The 7,349-nt window shown below is 49.6% G+C and overlaps 1 long non-coding RNA gene across 2 annotated transcripts in view; it reads right to left on the reverse strand.

Annotated features, from left to right (window-relative positions):
* Positions 1 to 1,693: 1,693 nt before the first annotated feature.
* The window catches only part of LOC122558658, a 9,835-nt gene continuing 4,179 nt past the window's right edge, over positions 1,694 to 7,349 (reverse strand). The window contains exons 1-3 of one of the 2 annotated variants that reach the window (XR_006314208.1): positions 7,001 to 7,314; positions 6,786 to 6,838; positions 1,694 to 1,805 (exon numbers count right to left, since the gene is read on the reverse strand). This is a non-coding gene — a long non-coding RNA (uncharacterized LOC122558658). Of the gene's footprint in view, positions 1,806 to 6,785; positions 6,839 to 7,000; positions 7,315 to 7,349 lie in introns of those variants that run through there. The other variant, XR_006314207.1, reaches the window with a different exon arrangement.

Genomic DNA, 7,349 nt, shown 5'->3' on the forward strand with positions numbered 1-7,349 from the left:
CAGTACTGACCCTCCGACAGCACGGAACTCCCTCAGCCCTGACCCTCCGACAGTGCGGCACTCCCTCAGCGCTGACCCTCCGACAGTGCGGCACTCCCTCAGCACTGACCCTCCAAAGTGTGGCACTCCCTCAGCACTGACCCCCTGACAGTGTGGACTCTCTCAGCACTGACCCCTTGACAGTGCGGCACTCCCTCAGCACTGACCCTCTGACAGTGCGGCACTCCCTCAGTGCTGACTCTCTGATAGTGCGGCGCATCCTCAGCACTGACCCTCTGACAGTGCGGCACTCCCTCAGCACTGACCCTCCAACAGTGTGGCACACCCTCAGCACTGACCCTCCGACAGTGTGGCACACCCTCAGCGCTGACCATCCGACAGTGCAGCGTTCCCTCAGTGCTGACCCTCCGATGTGCGGCGTTCCCTCAGTGCTGACCCTCCGACAGTGCGGCACTCCCTCAGCACTGACCCTCCGACAGTGCGGCACTCTCTCAGTGCTGACCCTCTCACAGTGCGGCACTCTCTCAGTGCTAACCCTCCGACAGTGCGGCACTCCCTCAGCACTGACCCTCCAAAGTGTGGCACTCCCTCAGCGCTGACCCTCCGACAGTGCGGCACTCCCTCAGCACTGACCCTCTCACAGTGTGGCACTCTCTCAGTGCTAAACCTCCGACAATGCGGCACTCCCTCAGCACTGACCCTCCGACAGTGTGGCACTCCCTCAGCACTGACCCTCCAAAGTGTGGCACTCCATCAGTGCTGACCCTCCGACTGTGCAGCACTCCCTCAGCGCTGACCCTCCGACAGTGCGGCACTCCCTCAGCACTGACCCTCCGACAGTGCGGCACTCCCTCAGCACTGACCTTCCGACAGTGCGGCGTTCCCTCAGTGCTGACCCTCCGACAGTGCGACATTCCCTCAGTGCTGACCCTCCGACAATGCAGCACTCTCTGAAATTACGATTCTTGCCAGGATTTTGGAAATGTAAATGATTGTCTGAATCTTGGGAGCCTTTTGTCAGTGAAAGCCCACATGATCATCCAAACATGTCTGTATTGTGTGAACCCATCCCTCAGCTGACAGAGGGACTGTCTGTCTGAAGGCCGGAGTATGTGTGTGTGGGACAAGGGTGGCGAGGGGGGTTGCTGGGGTTTCCTGGGCAGAGCTGATCCCTCCCTCCCTCAGAGGCTCGGCCAACCCACAGCAGGATCCTCCCAGCGATGCCTTTGTCAGACTCTCCAATTCTTGTGCCCACATTGAGGCTCTGATCCCTGGTTGCCCGTCAAACATGATTCTGGCCGGAGATTCCACAGAACCCAGTGATTTCCTCAGACAATTCCTGTAGGGGGTCAAATATTCACCTCTGACCCACGGGGCAACTCTGGCTGGTGAGAGACCATAACGGAGGGGATGCATTTATAAAGGAGCCGAAAACATTGAGGAAGTCTGTCAGGAATGTGCGCAGGAGAGGGTGAGGTACTGGAGGGTGTAATAAACCCCCAAACAACCCAGGCACCTAACCCTCCAATTCCCAGCTGCCCCTGCATGTGGCAAAATCCACTCATTGAATTCATCAGGCCATCTCAGAAACCATCAAACCGGGAGTGGGAACAGGACTCCATCAATCCTGAGGTAGTCTCCCTTGGAACGGCATTGAGCACTTGCCTGGATTCCTTGAGAACTTGTCTTTGCAACAGGAATCTTACCCTCGTCAGGAACCAAGGAATTTCACCCTCGTAATTCTCCGGCACTGTCACCACTTTGGCCACAGACAGGACGTTGAGCGTGAACAGGAGGGCAACAAGCTGTTCAGAAGCAACGGTTTTAAAAATTCATTTCTTGATTTTACAAACAGAGGAATGGATTACAACAGCAAAGATTTTACATTGGCTCCATGGGAATTTTGGGATAGTTTTGAGCACTGTATCCACCCCGCCTCCCTCCCACTCCCATTCCTGCCTCCCAATCAGCTGAAGGCAGCCCAGGAGTGAGGAATTCTCAACGGCATGTTACACTGTACAAACTGAACCTGAGCAATGTGGTTCATAAACCAGCCTAGACCCTAGGCCAGGCTGAACCCATCCCATGATGGTTCCACGCTCAGTCTGTTTGTGTAATCTCTCCAGGTTATGTTTGTTTACCATTAGGAGGAGTCCTTGGGACCCAAGCAGATTGGGTCTATATTCTATGGTGTTTATTGTGGCAAACGTATTGAAACTCTTATGGGGACTTCGCAGAGTTGATTTGGAGAAGTTGTTTCTCCTTGTGAGGGAGTCTATAACCAGGGGCATAACCTCAGAATAAGGGTTCACCCATTGAAGACAGGGAGAATATGGAGGAATTTCTGCTCTCAGAGGGTCATGAATGTGTGGAACGCTTTCCTGTAGGGGGCTGTCGAGGGTGTGTCATTACATATGTTCAAGGCTGGGATAGGTCGATGTGGAATCAGGAAGGGAATCGAGAGCTTTTGGGGAAAAGAAAGGAAGGTGGAGTTGAGGATTATTGGATCAGCCTCGATCTCATCGAATTGCAGAGTGAACTGGATGGCCCGAATGGATCACTCCTGATCCTACACCTTTATGTTATCTCTTGGATTATTTTAATTCTTCCCAGGAATTCCGAGGAAAGCTCATTGATCCGAAACGCAGGGCTTGAGTCTCATGATTTTTAATCAACCTGTTCAGACACAGCTCAGGGTAGACAGGACTTGAAGCCAGGCTTTACTGGCGTAGAGTCAGGGACACTACCACTGGGCTACAAGACTCTAGGGTGTGACTACCTGTTGAGAACATACTCTCCCTACATCCAGAGTATATACCGAGGGGAGTTCTCGGCCTGCTTGCCCGTTTTATTAACAAATAAGCCAGGATTCCACCCCATTCCATCATGGAGCTGCCAGCCAATCAGAGACCCGCAGCTGCATCGCCCCAATAGCACCACTGGGAGTGATGGCCACAGTTGGTACTGTGCCAATCATATAGCCCTGGACACTCACTGTGGTCAGGCTGGCACAGAAGGAGGCTGGGTGGCAGGGTATGTGGGGAGGGGGTGTCGTACATTAGGCAGGGTGCTCAGAGCAGGGGTCAACCGCAGCTGGAACCTCCAACTGGCACCAAGGAGGCTCCCCGTTCCCCATCCTATCACTGCAGCCCCTCTGAGGGACAGGCTGTTTGTTGACTTTGGGCTGAATGAGATCCTTTGATGAGCATTAGTTACTCACTGAAGGCTTTTGTTTGGGCCGTAGGGTGGGGGTTGGTCACTGCAAAGACTCCCCTCCCCCTTGTCACTTGTGGAATCAGGCTGGGGGCCAGAGAGGGCATAAGGCCAGTGATGCAGCACCCTGTTTTGTTGCTTCACCCTCCAGCTTTGCCACCTATGGGTGGCCCATGCCATCTCAGGTTTCTCTGTGCACTGTTGCTGGTGTTTGGAGCATGATCTGAGTTTAGTTCCAATCACCAGCAACCAAAGGGTCATGGTCTTGTAACCACTCAGGGATAAACTGTCTCCAGTCATCTGCAATGGTTTAAAATGTGGAGACTTGAATTAAACACTCAGATTGAATCTGTTCCGGTTTGTAATTGGATTAATAAAACCTGGATCAAGTCATCACTTTCAAACATATCACGGAATATATGAATGCAAATTTTCTTTAAAAATTATTTGTTCCCCTAAAAGCTGCCTGCTTACTCAGGTCTGTGTCAGATCTGGCACTCAGCAACCTGCTCATGGCTTTCAGCTGAAACTACAGCTAAAAAAGTTAGTTTGCATAATTAACAGAATTGACTGATGTAGTTAAAGCAGAGTCTGCTGCTTGGAAAGAGAATACTGCAGTGATCACTGGGCAGTGGAACCAGGGCTGGAAATATTCAGGAAGACTCTGACAAGTGGATTGTTGAGCAGGAATGCTGAGATGGAGTTGAGCACCAACCCCCTCCCCCACACCCCATCTCACCACCCAACGTCCCCCAAATACCCCCCATCCATCCCCTTCAATGTCTGCAGTGACCCCTCCACCTCTCCCCCAGGTCACCGTGGCTCAAGGAAGTTTCAGACCCTTTTGGGTCATTTGGGCCAAAAGCAGAAATTGCTGGAGAAACTCCAGCAGATTTGTGCAGAGAAAGCAGAGCTACCATTTCAGGTCCGGTCACCCTTCTTCAGAACTGCCCACTGAAGTCCCTCATTCCACCTTCGTTGCCATTTCCCTGTGAATACTGAGGCAGAGTGATCCTTCTTTAGGGATATTCTGTACCCCACAGCAGGAACAACCCTCCCCCATGACCCGACCCCTTCTTTAACACCCTTGGCCCCCTCTTAACCCCCTCAGTATCTCTCACTGAGCTGTGTTGGTCAGGGCCTGTCACTGGGGGCGGGGGGAGGTGGTGCAATACACTGGGGCTCAGAGGTGCAGGCTGGTTTGAGAGAATGGGTTCGGATCCCACCACAGCAGCTTGTGGGAATGGGGGCTGAACCTCCATCCATAATTTCTAGACTATAAACTAGTCATCAAACAAACATCATTGATTGTTTGTAAAACTCATCTCATTCATTCCCTCTAGGGGGTTATCTGTGGTCTGTGCCCTATGTGTGTACAGACCCACAGTGATGTAGCAAACTCTTAACTGCCCTTTGAAATGGCCCGGAGAGTAATTAGGATGGGTAATAAATGCTGACCTCGCCAGTAACACAAACATCCCATGAAGGAATAAAATCTGGAATTTGATTTGACCAATAATATTAACATTTTATTAGCCCCAGGGCATTGAATACAAGAACTGGTGTTTATGATGGAGGGGTACATAACATTAGTGAGGCCACAGCTGGAGGCCTGTGTGCCGTTCTGGTCCCCACACTATAGGGTGGATGGGATTGCAGAAGAGACTCACCAGGATGTTGCCTGGGTTGGAGTGAAGAGAAACTAAAGAGGTTGGTGTTGTTAGAGCAGAGAAGGTTGAAGGAGGACCTGACTGGAGTGTACAAAAGTCTAAGGGTATAGACAGAGTAGATAGAGAAAAATGTTTCCCCTTAGTAGAAGGGTCAATAACCAGTGGATTGTGTTTTAAGGTAAAGAGAATGGGCTTTAGAAGGGATCTAAGGAGTATTTTATTTTGGATGGTATCTGGAACTCACTCCCTGAAAGAGTGGAAGAGACAGGATTCATCACAATATTGAAGAATTGTTTAAATGATCAATTGAACAGCTATAAAATACAAGGCTATGAGTCAAGTGCTGGAATTTTTTATTCCTGGGTAAGTGCTTGATAACTGGCACAGAGACAATGGGCCGAAGGGACACTTTCCATGCTGTAATCTCTTGTTGGGATTCTGCCTGCAGTACCAGCAGTAGCCACTGCACCAACCTGGTGCTGTTGGGTCTACAGAGCTGTCAGGCAACTGGATTGGCCAGCAGTTCTCAAAGTTGGGTCTTGTTCCTTCTCTGATTGGCCATAAGTCATGACCTTGGGCAGTGAATGCTCCATGCCATGAACCAACAGTCAAGCAGTGGGTTTTGGGTGGACAGCTCGCCACTGTGATGGTGGGGAATAAAATCCATCCTGTTGACTCTCTCTTCACTGCCAGAGGAGCTGCTGAGTATTTCCAGCATTTTCTCTTTTAGTTAGATTCAGGGAGCAATTGGTGAGGGTTGGAAGTGAAGGATGCTTCTCCTCTGTAGCCCAGGCTGATAGTGTTCCTCCTGCGAGCAGGTCAGAGACAGAGGTCCCAGTGTGGACCTGGTACCTCCTGACCATGCCCTGACCGCTGGGTAAACCAGGTACCATTTTGAGGTTGTTGCCCAGACAACAAAGAGGAAGTGATATTCAAAGCAAAGAATAGGAGGAGGGCAATTGAAGATCATGAGAGAAACCGATCCAACCCACAGTGCTCACTCTGTCACTGCAGCTCCTCCCCATCCACACCCACTAACTCCCCCCTCCCTCCCACTCCATCCCCAGGGCCTGACCTTTCCATCATTTCATCTTCTCCCAATTGCCAGGTGTTGCTTCTGGTCAGAAACAAGCAGGAAATAATTTGCATTTATATAGCATCTTTTACAACCTCAGTCTATCCCCAAAGCACTCCCCAATCAATGAAAGGCCTGTGAAGTAATGTAGAAAAGTATGGCAGCCAGTTTGTGCACAGAAAGATCCCACTTCCACCAATGAAAACATAACCAGATCATCTGATTTATCATGTCGATCATGAGGGATAAATATTATCCTCAAGACCCTGACAATAACTCCCCTGAATCTCCTCATAATCCCACATGGAACTGTTTCATTTCCACCTGAGAGGCCAGACAGAGGTTCGACTTATCAATAAAACAGAATCTCTGACTCTGCTGGGAGAATGGAAAGGGTGAAGGCTGGCTGTGAACATTATACTCACAAACGCAGGTTACACAGAAAGCGAAGATAGACAGAGGAAGATAAATAAGGAACAGGCAAGGAATTGCAGAATAAGATGTGAATGGGAGACAAATCTCAAACAAAGCAAGACTGAGAAATGGAAGATGTGATCATGTGAAATGAAAGGAATTTGAGAGTTTAGCAGATAGAAAGCGGAAAGAAAAGGTGAAAGAAAATAAAATGAGGGAAGAGAACAAGAGCGAAAGTTTGGGTGAGAGTGAAATAAAAATGAAAAATGAAGTGTGCAAGAGAGAGCACTGAGAAAAGGTGAGGGTGGAAAACGAGAACAGAACCAAAAGTGAGAGTGGTTTGTATTCAACCAGCGCTGTTCCCTTCCCTAACTAATGAACAGATTTAAGAAGGAGAGGCTGCTATTACCAACCTGGCTGAAATCCTTGAGATGCACAAATCCCTTCGGAATCATCGCTCCAGATTCTGCAGAGCACAAGTACACCAGCTGTTAATGCAGCCTCCTTTCTCCCACCCTAGTGTTCCACAGACAAACAGGAACAACCCCATCCCCACAAAATTCAAAAGCAGCTTCTCTGTTGCTTCAGGGTCAGATGGACAGGGTAACTTTTTAAGGCCTGCCATTACCTGGATTCACGTGCGTCCTCATTAACAATCACCTTTGGAATGACCTTCTGTCTGTGCAATTAACCCATGAATTTCATTTGACTTATTCCTAAAGTTACAAGCCAGTATTCTTCACTTTTTTTGTCTCTTTCTGCCTCTCTGTTCATCTCTCTGTATCTATCTTTTCATCCCATTTTTCTTTCCCCGGCTATTTTCCTACCCTCTCTCTTTTATTCACCTTCTGTCTAACTCTTGTTCTATACTTTCTGTGTCTCCTCTCTCTCTCTCTCTCTCTCTTTGCCTCCTGCCCTCCCACTCTCGCGCTCCCTTTGCCTCCTGCCCTACCTCTCTCCCCCTCTCTCTGCCTCCT

Source organism: Chiloscyllium plagiosum, chromosome 17, assembly GCF_004010195.1.
Source record: "Chiloscyllium plagiosum isolate BGI_BamShark_2017 chromosome 17, ASM401019v2, whole genome shotgun sequence".
Taxonomy (NCBI): Eukaryota; Metazoa; Chordata; class Chondrichthyes; order Orectolobiformes; family Hemiscylliidae; genus Chiloscyllium; species Chiloscyllium plagiosum.